Source organism: Osmerus mordax, chromosome 6, assembly GCF_038355195.1.
Source record: "Osmerus mordax isolate fOsmMor3 chromosome 6, fOsmMor3.pri, whole genome shotgun sequence".
Taxonomy (NCBI): Eukaryota; Metazoa; Chordata; class Actinopteri; order Osmeriformes; family Osmeridae; genus Osmerus; species Osmerus mordax.
The window spans coordinates 18,234,469-18,250,156 of record NC_090055.1 but is presented as its reverse complement, the minus strand read 5'-3'; the positions used below and the strand labels follow the sequence as shown (position 1 = coordinate 18,250,156).

Genomic DNA, 15,688 nt, shown 5'->3' with positions numbered 1-15,688 from the left:
CAAGAACCAATAGGACGGTAGAAGAACCTTTTTAGAATCCGCCCTCTATGTTCTTTGGCTGCGTAATACAGTTTTTGCGCTCAATCTATCTTGTAACTTCCTTTCTACCTCTAGGGGCGCGGGTTTAGTGGACCAAGTGCTGCTGCAGCAGCATTTTCTGCCTGTGAAATGGCGCCCTTGCAACTCGAGCCACACCAGGCGGTTGCGTTGGCAAGCAGTGATCCCCTGGACAGTGCTGCAACGCACACAATTCCATGCAAAGTATTTACACGAAACTCATATTGTATAGGATGATCCATCTCTCTGAATGCGTATTGAATACCATGGTAACCAGTAACACTGACTGAAAGCAGTCTTCTGCTGTCCACCATTTTAGAAACTGAAAGCACAAAGGCCCATTCGGTATCATACTGGTAAAATGGCTCTCTGCCTAGTCTTTTTTTCCTGAAATGTAGAATGATAAGTTACCTTTACCCATGAGGTTTTTTGACATGATACATTTGTACACAGGTTTATTAAGAAATTGTCAAAGGAAATGGTGATCACTCCACATTGTGATGATGGTATCATTTGTATACAGTTCAACATTGCTCCCTACAGGCCTGCCAACTTTTCAAAAAAACCTTGGAGGGAGATTTGGTGTGTCGTCCCCCCCCCCCCCCCCCCCCGCGACATTTAACGTGTGTTTGCACCCCCCCACCCCCCTGTCTAGGACTTGGGACCAAGTCCTAGACAGTCCCTACACATGTCTTTCCCATCTCTGTTATGTTTAATCATGTCTGTTCAACTCCTGCATGTATAACTGGGTGAGGATAACCTACAGACATGAGCCTGTTTCACCCCAAGTGGTACTTATGTCACATGATCGAAGCTCCAGTTTAGAGTTGGTGTGGAATGTTGGAGTATTACACAATTGTTGATTGCTTAATAGAGGCCTACAAGCATGTCAGACAGACTGACATTTTGTGTTCGGGTGAGTTACATTTCTTAGAAGAGGGTCAACACTACTACTCTAGCACAAATCGGTTTTCAGTGTTCTTTTAGAAACCTTTTCAGCGCTCCCTCAACTGAGTACTTTGAATTGAGGTTAGAAGGCTGAAGCAGTCCCGTCACCCAAGGAACAGAGCCAAGACATTTGGCCACAGACACACCTTTAGAGTTGTTCAAAAGGATGGTCTCAGGATGAATACAAAGTCTGCTTGATAACACAACTATGCTGAAGTCATGATGGTCCCAAAAAGCATACAATGATAACTCCAACAGAAAGTTTCTTCCATTCCATTCCTTTAGGGCCATTCCTAACATGATTGGATATTGGGTGCTGGGACTACAGAAAAGGATGGCAAGTTATGCTCATTGCCAAAATCCATCATCTGTCTCTTGTCATTTTGTCCTGCATGAAGGTCAGATAGATTTTATCAAGTGTAGTAATGCATAGACCACAGTGGACTAACTCAATTTTCACAACAAAACAACTATGTCTAAGACCATATGTAATTGATGAGTTGAGGAAGAGTAGCAACTGCATCATTTAAAAATACTTTGTAAGACTACCCACATAATTTGTCCATGGTCACTCAATAAGTAGTCCAAGATAGAAAACTGACCAGTTTAGTGACTTGAGTAATGACACCTGGTGGACAACATGTTCAAATGTATCTAGCTGTCAATGCTAAGATTTATTTTATTAAAATGATAATTTGTCAACAGTAATTTCTTATAAAAAAATAAAAAAACATTCTAATTTAGTGTTTGTTGCTTCCTTTAAACAACGTATTGTTGTATGTTTAACACAATTACTTTAGAAGAGAACAGGATACACAAATGGCAAAAGGTCAGCTTCCTGTCGGTGACTGGTTTAGGATTACATACAAATTATCCACACAATAAAAGTAGGCACATTATCCTTTCAAGTGATCCTTTAAAAAAGGAAAAGAAAGCTTTAATAATTTCTCTGTTCATACATTGGCGTAACATACCTACCTAGACTTGGGATCGTATTTGATTCAGGGTGACTAGATGAAATTACAGTTGTCACTCATTTTCTGTCACAGTTCAATCAATAACACGCATAAATTTAGGACTGCAACACAATCTGACCATCGGGAAGTACCAGCAAAAACTGACTTCAATAAGAAGAAACATAAATATCTGGTACACCGCTTAACTACTTAACATTATCTGACCCATGAGAAGTCTGGTGCTGTAGAAATCTTTGCAAGCAAGAAAATGTCTCTGTGCACTCTGTGCATTCATAAAGAACTGAAGACGCTTGATCACCCTCAACGTCCTCAATGGTTTCGTCATCCTCCAAAGCCGCTGTACCGTCTTGTTTTAGGTCAGGGTCCTGACTGAAACCCGTTCGAGACCTCTGTTCATCTGTGAATACTTCCAAATGAATTGGGTGATTGTCAAGATGCCGCTTTAGAGCAGACGCTTGCTTAAAGAAACTAGGGCATTGAGGGCACTTAAACGTTTTACTTGTTGGTTGCCTTTTATGATATCGTAAGTGCCTTTGGTAAACGCATTGCAGTCCAAACTTTTTCCCACATTCTTGACACTTGTAGTTGACCCTTGGCTTAGAAGCTTTAGACTGTTGCTTTGTCCTCCGCTCATCATCGGCAACTAGTTCTGCAATGTCAGAATACTTCTTACATTTGTGTTCAGTTGACTTCATCAAAGTTTCAGCGTCAGCTTCTGGCTTGGTGTGCAATGCCAGGTATTTCAACCCAGGCTTCTTCTCCAGTTCCTTTTTGTGATACATGGCTATGTGCCTCCTGACATCACATCGTTGGGGAAAATGTCTCCCACAGAATACACAAGTGTGAAGAGTTCCTTTGTGGTATCTCATGTGCCGAGACAGGCTACTGGAGTGATTGAACACACGGTGGCAATATTTGCAAGGATGCGATTTAGAACCAGGGGGTCTTTTGATATGTGCAGGCCTACCTCTACCCTTTGAAGGTGATGCGACAGTGGGCTTTTTCCCCTTCGGCAGAGTCTGATCAATATCACGTTTTGTTTGATGGGAGTAATGATGCAGTTTTAAATTGGCCAACTGTTGGAAACGGTCGCCACACAAACCACATCTGTAAGGTCTAAAACACGATTGAGTCTCTGATGCCATGTCGCCTTCGGTCTTAAGATTGATAGATATATTGTTGTTCAGACTGTTGTGAGATGTCTCGTTTAACTGAGGCTGCACTTTGTCATCTGGTGCAGGGGGTTTGGAAAATTCTTTTTTTGTGAATTCTTTGCAGTGGCTGAGTGAATGGCTCTGCAAGTCCGAGAGCCAGAAAAAGTGCAAATTGCATTTCTTGCAAGAGTAAGTCTTCTCTGCACTGTTTCCTTGATTTCTGTCTGACTTGTTCACTGACTTAGACCCAGGTGATTTATGCTGCTCTTTCTGATGGACATAGAAACCCTCCAGTTTCAGGAAGCGTTTCCCACAGTGACCACAGCAGTAAAATCGCTCATGGGCATGCTCCACTAAGTGTCCCTTCAGCTTTTCTCTATCGGAAAATACTTTGCAACACAAGGTACACTTGTGACCCTCCTCTGTCTTTCGATATTGCTGATGTTGTTGTAGACCACGCAGACTGCTGAATGATTCACTGCATGTTTCGCATCCATACGTTTTAGGGGTTGAGTTGTCAACAGGAGGCTTTGAAGTGACTCTCTCTTTGATCTTTGATTTAAAGGAGTAAACTGGTTCAGACGGGGTGGGATTTTCAAGAATCGGAGATACCGATTTACAGTTAGAAGAGCCGTTGGTTTGCCCAGATCTGTCAACCACTGTAAGTGTGCCATTGTCATGGAGCATATATTCACGGGCAACATCAAACCCGTTGAAGGACCCATCTAAGGAAAATGAATCCAAGGGCCCATGAATAGACAAGTGGCTTAACAAAGCAGAGTAGACCCTGAACCCATCTCCACATTCTGTGCAGATGTAGGTATTTGCTCCTCCATCTGTCTGATGAAGGTAATCCATTGGGGTAGTAGGCTATTCAAAGATTAAATGCTAGAGACCATCTTCCTGAGGCCGATGAAATCAATCCTGAAAGGAAAAGGAACAAAAAGGCGAGATCATTACTATACATTTCCAGGATCATAGACACTTTCAAAAATGATTATATCGGAACGTCTACTTGTAGATTTAGGCTAGACCACGTTTAGACAAACAGACAATATTTGCTCCACCCACACACCTAGCCTCATTTGTTCTACATTAGATTTAGGGAGGTTGGCCACTTTGTAACAACGTCTCGCAATCATGCTGAAAACTCAATCGGACATTTAAAATTGACATTATAATTGCCTGTAAAAAGATTCTACGACACCCCGCTGTATGTTCTTTAGGGCTGAACCAGTTGAATAGTGAAAGTAACAGACGTAAAACGTGCGTCGTGCTTACGTTCGAAGCTGCATGCAAGTTAGACGAAGAAGCAGCCTAGAAAGAACACTGCAACCAACCCGGCATCTATGTTCATACATCCCGTAATATGTGTCATCCATTCCTAGCTATCAAAGCCACATCTAGCGAAAGATAGATACCTATTGCTATGATTATGCAGCAGCATCACATTCCTGGTTCACAAACAACAATTCACACACAGCACGCGTTTGTATGTCTTTATTAGGGCATTTGTGGACGAGCAACATCAGTATGACCAGTAAAACTAAACTAGCAAGCATAACACAACTAGCACAACAATGAAGTAAATGCTAATCCCAATCACAACCACTATTTGAACAAAGCTGCTAGCAAACCATGCAGAGCGGAAAAAAACACCCTAGTGGATCGGCACCTTAAAGGCACTTCAATTGCTGGCCGAGTCAAGGCATTCATTTGAATGCAGCAGTCTATACATTGGACGTTTAACCACACTGTCCATTAATATTAAAGGTGAAAAAGTGGTGGAATGTAATTGAAAACAATGGCATGTTCACATAGGTGCATCCCACAGGCGCAAAGCGCACTTGGCAGCATCTTAAAATGAAATATAAAAACATACTACGAACAGGTATGGCATATTTAGCATAGGCCTATAAGCTTGTGATTGTAACCTATGTCACCTTGGATTTAATTATATTTAACATGATACAAAGTACAAGTTAGGGGCTATTTCAACTTGTAGTAGCAGTAACCCCAAACAGAATGCTTTTCATCACAGGATGATGATGATTATGATGATGAAGATACGTTGACGGTATGGTAACAACTGGTAGTTCTCCCATGTACATTTTCAGTCTTGTGTAAAATTGTCACTTTTAAATGTACACTGAAATTATTAGAATAATGAATAGAAAAACAATTAGCAAATTCTGATCCTGTTGAACAGAGCATGGAAGGGCATTGCCAGGAGAGGGGGTCTCATTAGGCCACATTAGGGGTGTGCAATACTGCAAAATTTGGTATCGATCATGATTATGCTGATAATAAAACACAGGACAAAGAGTTTTGTCAAAAATACTGTTTGTATAGTGTGCTGCTGGGTCATTTTACTGAATGTGCACGCTGGCAACAACTCCCAGCATAGCAGGGGAGGTGGGGGAGGGGAAAAGTGAGCTTGAGCAAAGCGAGAGGAGAAGTGTTTGCATAACCACTGTGATGTGAAGGGAATTGTGTACTGAATGTAGAGAAGAGAAATTTAAGTATCGATCTCATCACGCAAGTATTGATCAATACTGATAACGTGGGTATCGATATTGAAAATTTTGATCAATCCGCCCACCCCTCGCCTGCATAGCTGCACACTAGGGGTGGATGGTATGAACGGTATAGAAATATACCAGGCACAGCATGACTTTACTGTACAGTACTTTAACGCTATATCGCAATCAATCTATGCAAACATAGCAAGCAATCTTCCACATCCTCATAACCAGTATTGCACAGATGGAGTAGAACATCGTTTTCAGGCTTTATCGTTCGGTTTTATATGACACAACATAAAAAATGCAGCATGGAATAGTGTAGCCATGCAAGAAAAGATGCCAAGTTGGTTAGAATTGTGAAATGTTTATTGTAGGCCAACATTAGGGGTGGGCAGTATACCGGTATGAACGTGAATACCGGTATTGCGTTGTGCCATGATATGGATTTTGCAATATCATGGATATCATGATATATTAATACATTTATTAAGCAAAGTGTTTCTGTTTGGTGTAAAATATAAGTCAAGTGATACTGCCTAGTGGGCTAGTTCAAATTTGTATCTTTTACAAAAAAAAAAGCAGCATGGACGCTGCACGCATTGTGCCAGCCAATGAAAGTCAACAAACAAGCTAGCGCAACTCCAGAGGAAGCAAACATTCATATGAGTAAACTGCTTTTGTTGGCAAGTGTAAGCAAGCGTTAATCACAACCTCCAGGAATTTGCGATGTTGCGATCGCACCAATTCACGCAAATTCAACGATTCCCCACGAGTTCAGCGCGATGATTTTAACCAATCACCGCAATTTTCCTGCAACTTTGACCAATTATCGTCGTCTCCCACAACTCTCTCCAGTAGGGGCTAAATCTTTAACTGGCATGTGGCATCGGAACTAAATGCCACTGGCAGGAGGAGGGACATGCCAGTGAGCCGCCAATCAGCATCATCGACCGTTGACAGACAATTGCACAAACGAATACTGAGCGAGAAGTGTCCTCTCACTCTCTCCCTTCCGCCTTACTTCCGTATTGAGTTCCAGAGTTTCAGCAGACGTGTGCATCGAATGTCTCACATTTTCCCACAAGAATAACTGCCAAAGATCGCGAAAAGCAGTACCCTGGCATTCTTCACGAAAGCGGAGGGAAATTATTTTGCACAACATGCAACAGTCATCGAACATAAAAGAAAATCTTCGATTGACAAGAACTTTGCCACAGCAAAACATATGGCGAGAATGGCAGAAACGCGGACAGGACGTCAGACGACGAGACAAATCACACTGACACAGGCTGTTGCATCCAGGTCAATTGCAAGTTGTTTTGAATGTGCATGGTTAATGTTAACGTTGGTATAGCTTATCATGCAGTGGCACTGGTGTGCTTTCTCGTTTGCATGTCAATATGATCTCTCTCTCGTTGTAATTAAATAATTAATTATATGTTTTTTTTCCCCCTTATGCCCTTAGATTTGTGAAGATTGGGTAGCCACATGCACAGCGGTAAACATTCCACTCTCCAAGAGTGACCATCCAGCATTAAGAAATGTCCTCAAAGAGAAAGTTGTCAATGGTGGAGCGATACCTGGGTGCCACCAGCTCCAGGAAAAATACTTGGGTGACGCCTACCTGCAGGAGAAAGAAGCTCTCAAGACTAATTTAGCCAAAAAGCCTGTTGCAGTCATATTTGATGAAACTCCAGATGTAGAGGGCAGATGTGTATTGAACATTCTAATTGCACCACTGGAGAAGGATGAGTCTGGAAGAATTTTGGCCTACCTCTCAGACACAGTGTTCCTTGAGGAGTTTAACCACTCCACTGTGTCTATGGCTGTTGTCAAGTGTCTTCAAGAGTACGGCATTGATAATGATGATGTCATAGTGTTTAACACTGATAATGCAGCGTACATGAAGAAGGCCTATACAGCTGCGCTGCAGTCCTTATACCCAAATTCATTGCATGTAACGTGCATGGCTCAGATCATGAATTTGATAGGCGGTGCCTTTCGGAGACCTTTTGACCAACTGAATTCATTCACGCTTAGTTTCTACCAAATGTTCTACCATGCTGGCTCCCGCAAAAGAAGATATCTTCAATTCCTGACAAAAAAAAATGCCATCAGGAAGCAAAGCAACCATGGCTCCAAATCCATGTGCCACTCGATGGAACTCGTGGTTCACTGCAGTGCAGTACCATTCAGAACACTTTGGACTGTACAAGGAATTCATTGAGAAGAAAATCAATGTAAGTGGCATTGTCTTTGCTCATAATGCAGTATTACAAATATACATTTCAAATTATAATTACCACCAAAGACACACAGACCAACACATACACGGAGAGACAAACAAAATTATGATGCATAAATTAAATACTGTGCTTTTTGGTTATTCTATTCATAGACTTGTGGCAAAACCACACCTGCATCAGTGGAGAGACTGCACAAGATGCTCCAGGAGACCAACATGGCTGAAAGTCTGCAGGTCCAGATCAGCATCACAGCAGATAAGTGCAAAGTAATCGTTGCACTTCTTGACATCTTCCAGAGCAGACACCCTATAGTCACCAAAGTTTTTGACTACCTGGAGGATCTGCATATGAAGTTGGAGGTCAACAAAGAACTCCACTACGAAGCATGTGCTCAATACTTTGAGGGACTTAACCTGTCTGTAGCCATCAAAATGCAGATTCTGAACAGAGTGGAACAGGCACACAACAATGCAGAGGACAAACTGAACACATATGTCAGATGGACAACCTGCCATTGAGTTCCTTAAAGAATTCAGGGTGTTTGACCCTCGTCACATTGTATTTATGAGTGACTGTGTGGCCGGCTACAAATCCATAACAGGCTGCAACTATCACAAAAGGCCTGCAAAATCCTGGGGGGACTGGTTAATGATGTCTGAAAATAAAGCCAGTGGGGTTGATTTGCCGGATGAAGAAGAATTGGTAAAGAAAAAAAGGGGGCCTCTTCTGTCATTTGGAAGTTGTTTGGTTTCAAATTATCCGACATCTACCAACAAACAGTAGCCTACTCTGTAAGTTGTGTCGTCGAATTGTGCTAGCCAAAGGGTGGAAACACTAGCAATATTGTTCACCACCTGAAAGCCGTGCATGTGCGTGAAAATGAATCTACCAGAATGCGTTTGACAAATCCAATGCCAGGTTGGTTAGAATTGAGAAATGTTGATTGCAGGCCAACAGAATCGAGTATTTAGCCATAATTGTTTATAGCTAGAGCTAACTTACTACAAATATTTAACAGAGTTTTCTTGCGATCCCACAAACGTAGGCTACTGTTGAACGCGTAGGCTACTGAGAAGTCGCTCTTCCGTGGCAATTAAACACTGCAAAATTTGGAAAATTCAACTTGTGACACACCGGAGTTACCCAATCAAAATCCGTCCGAGTGCGGTGGATTAGCCGCTGCAGTGCGGATTGCATTGTCATGACATTTTAAGAATAATTAATATATTGTGATATATACCGATACTGTCAGTGCTTACGAATTATACCATGATAAATATTTTACGCCATACCGCCCAGCCCTAGCCAGCTAGCTAGTTTTCTTGTGATCCCATAAACGTGCTGTTGAAAGCTACATATTAGCTTTTCTTCCGTTGCAAAGCAACCCCATCCAAATCCGACCATTGCAGGCTGTGACAGTGAAAGCTTGTGTCATTGTTGCAACATGCAGATGATAGCTGAGATCATAACAAATAAAATATGAAGTTATGGACACAGAGTGGGATTTTTTAAGATTGCACAATGGTAGGCTATGTGGAATTTGAGCTGATAATAAGCATGTTACCGTATTTCTTCGATTAAACATTGAGGCGTTTATAACACAATGATCATTTTTGGGCGGCGTTTATTCAAGGGCGGCGTTTAATTAGTGAGAGAGATTTTGTGAATTGTAGCTGCAGTGTGGCCGTAGACAAAGAATAGACAAGGAGGTCAAACACAAAGAGAGAGAGTCTCTCCGAAGCAAGAAGCATGAAATTGATTAGCTGGTCTCTCAACGCAATTGACACCATCTTCTCGAAGAGATGCTCGGGTTCGGTGGAACCTAACTGTCCTGACGGGACGTTCGCAGCTGGCTACTCGATGGACGCGTGGGATAAGTGGCGTGTCGTGTGCCTAGCGGCGCTTTCCGTGGAGGACGTAGAAGACATCTTTCTATTCGGAACCATGATTACAGGCTTTCTGCTGATTGGATTGGGCGCTGGCCTGGTATATCGGAAAATTAAAGAAACGACTGCAGCTGTCAAAAGCCCCGTAAGGCTGCCCGACATGATTGATGCGGTGGGCAGAGCTGGTGGCACTCTCTGTGACATTACAACGCTTTGAACGCAATTTGGATACTATCATGGAGAAGCTAGCGGCTCTGCAAAGGAAAGTGAACCGACTTGGAGGCCATAATGATGAGTAGACGTGGAATTGAAGGCGCCTACTCGACCAAACAACTACCCCAATCTTATCTGCTTTCGGGCCCGTAACCAGCTCAGGCCTTGGCCAAGGCCGTTGCTGGAACAACAACTCCCCTGGAGAGCGCTGCAGTGAGACTCTCTGTAGTCTCTTCCCTTCCCCCTCCCACAGACAACTGTGGATTGCGTCTCTGTCTTGGGTCATGACCAAGGATGTCTCCATGGCAATACTATCTGCGAACTGAGAATCTGACTGATTGTGGCCTAGGCGAAGGCACCAACCCAGGCACACTCATACACTAACTTTCATCTACTACAGATATGCTATCACACCCCTTCCCCCATCCAACGCCTTTGCCTGCTTGTTCCCCCGGTGTGGCTGGCGGGTCTGTGACCAGCACCTATTATGGCTGAGGGTCCAGATGCTGCTTGTCCATACCCCTCCCCCCCTCCCCGTTGCAAGTCATGTGGTTCTGTAATGTTGTACAATGTATGTGCTGAGGTTTTTTTTTTTTTGCCTGTTCCCACACTGTACTCTAGGAGCATAGTCTGGGGGTTTGCGTTTTTTTTCTCCTCTCTCTCCACATGTTATGCTGAAATTTAACCATGTCTTCCCGTCCCGTCTACCCCCTTGTCATGTTTGTGTATTAAAAACTGCAAGTGGCAGCTCGGATCTAAGACGGATTCGAGAGACCGCAGATAGAGTGCGGCTAGTTTGGTTTGTTATACGTTTTAGATCTATTCACTTGTATTATTGTTTTTGTTGATTTTATGTAAAGCACTTTGAGCTGCAATTTTTGTATGAAAAGTGCTATATAAATAAAGTCTTACTTACTTACTCTAACCAACGCCAGTGGGGAGCGCTCTTTTTCAAAACTGGGACTCATTAAAAATAGACTCCGATCCACGATGGGCCAAAACCGACTCAATCACCTGTCTGTGATGTCCCTTGAAAATTACATTCTGCGCAAATTGGATTTTACCGGCCTTATTAAGGACTTCTCTGCCAGAAAATCAAGAAACACATTTATAAAAAGTAGATATCCTAGGATTATAGCACTTTTACAGTGTAGTATTAGTACTTTTAAGGATCTGAATACTTCTTCCACCACTGACATTGGGATTTTGCCTCAGTAAAACATGGTGTTCTGCATTGATGCAGATGGTGTATCCTACCTGTTGGTTAATAAAGCTAAAAGCAATTACCAGCTTGCAGTTGAACTGTGAATGCAGGGTATTCTGTTGCTTTGCTGTTTATAGTTACATTTCCATTGTAATTGTTTTGGGGCTGTGGAGGCAAAGGGTTAGCCTGGTCCTAACCAGACCCTCGTACATTTCATTTGTACAGAGGGTCTGGGATCGCTCCATTGACAAGCGTTAACTTCCTTGAAGGCGGGAACTCTGTTGAAGTTTAAAACTATTGGATCTGCCCAGAGCCACTCTGATCGGCCATAACCAATCGCTAGCGTTTGCCTTAGCCCACGCCTTCACCACTACTGTAACGCAGCTAGCTGCCGTAGCTGTAAAATCAAACTTTTCCCGAACCCCGTGGGGAGGAGGGCCACAACATCATGGCCACCAACAAAACTCAGCAAGGATTGTTCTTGCTCCGGCTTTAACTTATGGATATTCGGCAGCGTTGCCACAACCGACCGAATAGCTTAGCTCGCATCTTTCTCCGCCACCATTACTGAACTACAACTCAAACTAATGCACGACATCAACGTCATCGTTCTCAGCCACTCCCTCTGATTCGACCTTCAAATTTTTTTTGGTCCGAAAACCGACTTATACACCGAAAATCCCTGACTTAGTACAGAAGCAAGATGAAAATTGAGCGGAAGTACATAGGAGGGCAGAGCCAGGCTAGCAAAGGGTTATATTTGGTATTCTTTCCACTTACATCTCTGTTGATGATCATCATTAAAGGGATGATTCTAGCACTGGGCCTTATGCTTGTTTGTATTTGTGTTTTGTCTGTAATGTTAAATTTTTCATTTTACCTATGTGGTGTGGTGGTCATTTTCTTACTGTTGTGGTCCACCACTTGTAGGAATGTAAAACAAACATTGTAGTGTTGGCTGTCTCAATGTTTGTGTATGCCAGTTCACCTTATTTGTATGTGGACCATGTATGGCACTAAACATTTTTCTAGTAAAGCACAATGTTTAAGGGGGGGGGCTCACACAAAGAGCAGCCTAGGGGCCCCTGACCACCTTAATCCGCCCCTGACTGTAGGCTACACTAAGCGAACAACTCATCTCACGCAACACTGTGAGGAGTTGCAATGCTATGTATTGATCTGATGAATGGTTGATGAAAATTTTATAGAAAGCGATGTACTTTATATGGCTATTACAAACTCATTCAAGACAAGCAGACGCCACAAAAGATTGCAAACACCAATAATACAGCCCAGCCTGCATTCTTCTTTTTTGGTGAAAAACTGGTTTGCTTAATTAAGAGACAGACCATATTTAAAGTGGATACTTAACGTATTTCTTCGATTAAATGCTGCAGCATTTATTACACAATGTTAATTTTTTGTGCAGCGTTTATTCGAGGGTGGCAGTTATTCGAAGGCAGCGTTTAATTTGTAAGAGAGATTTAGTGAATTGTAGCTGCAGTGCGGCCACAGACAAACAAAGAATAGACAAGGAGGTCAAACACAAAGCCTAGTGTAAAATTGGAGCTGCGCGTACTGAAGCAGCATGCCAAAACGTTCTTACAGTTTAGCTTTCAAACAGAAAGCTGTGCAGTGCACTCACCAGCAGCAACAGCTCTGTAGCACGCAAACTTGGGGTTGATGAAAGGCGCAATCGCAAGTGGCGAAGTCAGCTAGCTCGCTTCGATGAACTACCTGGTACAAGGTAGGTTTTCCAATTTTTTGGGTTCTGAGTTTTTCGTTGCGTTTATTACACAATGTTCATTTTTGGTGCAGCATTTATTCCAGGGCAGCGTTTATTTGAGGCACTATAATTCTAGGATTGTCTGTGTGCAACCAAATCAACTAAGCAACATCTTAATCACGTGCGCGCAGCATCTTAATCACATGCGCGCGGCATCACGCGCGCGCGGCATCACGGGTCTGTAACTTGATGATTTGGGCCTGCTCCTCAGTCGGTTGTTGTGTTGAAATGAGCAGCAATAGTTATGGCCAGGGGCGTTGCTAGACATAAAGCTCTATCGGGGCAAAGGCCCTCATTACTCATATCGCTTTTTTTCTTCATTAAGGTTTGCTGTGTGCAAGAAGTGTGCAACACAAAGCACTATACTAACTTCCTTTTCTTGACCCAGTATTCCTATACTTCAAGGGCGTAAGTTTGATATCAGCTTCAATTATCCTAAAATTGCGATCACTTACATTACATTTACATTTAGTCATTTAGCAGACATTCTTATCCAGAGCGACTTACAGTAAGTACAGGGACATTCTCCCCGAGGCAAGTAGGGTGAAGTGCCTTGCCCAAGGACACGTCATTTGGCACGGCCGGGAATCAAACCAACAACCTTCTGATTAATAGCCCGACTCCCTAACCGCTCAGCCATCTGACCCCCCACTTGAAGTCTGGTACAATGCTCTCTGGCAACGTTGAGCCTCGGGGTGTTGCCTACAGCAGTGGCATATATACTCAGGGGAGGGTATGTATGACAATACCCCTACACAGTGATCAGCGAAGCCTACCTCGAATAGGCACTCATATTTCACTACTTTAATTGTTCCAGTGTTGAACACACTGGACACAACATGGATTTACCGCCAGATAATAAAACACAGCACATTTGCAAAGATTCCTCGTAATCAATGGCTCTACCAGGCTTGATGAGTTTGGCCGTGCATGGGTTACTCGTAAATAGGTCGTGTTGTTTGGTTGCATTTTAAAATCCAGTATTTTTTGCAGTAATATCCGAAGGACCAAAGGAGGGGAAATGTATGATTATGCAGGGTATTGTAGCTCGGGTACCTTTGCTAGTATTTTACAATAATACAATTAATATCGTAATCGTTCATTTGGCCAGTCTCTAGTACCAAACTGAATCTTACAGGTAGGGCTAGTAAATTGGCTAGCCTACATGTTCAAACATCTGGATGTTGAACAAAACATGTCTTCCAGTTGTTGGCATGACTGTCGAGCTAGCTAATAGCTACTGTATAGTAGACATGTTGGTGCTAGCAAGCTAGTACGGTTTAACAACACGTTCGATTACAAAGTGGCGTTCAGACGTTGTTGTGTTGGCAGGAGTAAAAGGGTTAGATCAAACTTAAAGTAAAAACGAGTTATTAGTATGTATTTGCTCAGACATCGTTTTTCTAGCTGACGCTGCACCAAAAAACATTATATTCACTACATGCTTAACACTTGCTGGACACTGAAGCTATCAAGCTAGCTAAAGCTAGCACTAATTAAAATAAAGACAGAAAGCTAGCGCGTATAACGAGTACAGCTAGCTAGCCATTGTGGATTTCTAACATTGATGTTCTAGCACGATATCGGTGTCCAACTCACTTACCAGTATGATCGTGGCCTATCCTTGATGTGTATTTCGTAGCATGTAATTTTCAATATAAATATGGGTCGCTCAAGAGAGTTTTATGATGTATTGATATCCAGCTAGAGCACTCAAAGCTAGCGCACACTTTTTCTTCTTCCGGCTCATTTACGGCCGGGTAACAGACGCAAAACCGGCGTATTGCTGCCCTCTTTTGGCCGTACAGAGCAGAGGACTTGAAACCATAGCTTGAAACAACTGGGTTTGCCCAGAGCCATATAAAAAGAACGTTACGACACTCTCTGATCTTGCCGACACATGACCACGTGGTTCAAGTAGCTCGCTGTAGTTCCAAAAAAACAACTCCTGTTAGAATGTTTTTCGACGGGACAGACAGCAGCAGCACCATCTTGATTTATTGAAATTTTCGGTATATTAACACATCCGCGGCCAATATCAATTGGTTACTGGTGTGTTGTATCATGTATATGTCTGATACTTTATTAACATTTATAATACGGGTGGTTGAAATCAAGCATTCTGATTGGTTGAGAGTGAGTCACGAGGTGTGCTTTATTGAGCATAAAGTACTGTACGGTGTACAGGTGTTTATAGTACGCCTCTTTACATGTTTCCTTAAAATGGAGCGTTCCATATTAGTGCACACTCAAAATAACCGTTACATTTTTGGTTGTCATTGGTAATTTTCGTTGTCACTTGGTTGTCACTTGGTTGTCGTAGTCATTTTGTTGTCATTTCAAGATTAACAGTAAGCAAACATGTTTCATGTTAACTTCGATATTTTGGGGGGAAGAACTTTTGATGAGTGGCTAGCTGAAGATGAGAGAGCAAGAGTGAGCAAGAGTGGTCGAAAGCGATGTCATCAGAGACGAAGGGGACATGAGAAACGTTTTCCATGGATGCACAATTAGTGGAAATATCCAAATCAATATAAGCAAACCGTAACATGTTTAGACCTAATGTTTAAAATAAATATTATTTTATTGAAAGTGTCCCATTGTCATTGTTGTTATTTTAAAGGCAGCTTTTATGAAATGAGCAAAGTCAATTGCGAGATCTAGCTAGCTAGCTAGGTTAACAAACGTGAAG

The 15,688-nt window shown here is 42.5% G+C and overlaps 1 long non-coding RNA gene across 1 annotated transcript; it reads right to left on the bottom strand.

Moving 5' to 3' along the window:
- Positions 1-1,648: 1,648 nt before the first annotated feature.
- LOC136944572 (uncharacterized) lies at positions 1,649-14,736 on the bottom strand. Its single transcript, XR_010876774.1, has 2 exons — positions 14,600-14,736; positions 1,649-4,060 (listed from the first exon to the last, which is right to left on the bottom strand). It is a non-coding gene; the product is annotated as an uncharacterized lncRNA (long non-coding RNA).
- Between the last annotated feature and the right edge of the window lie 952 nt (positions 14,737-15,688).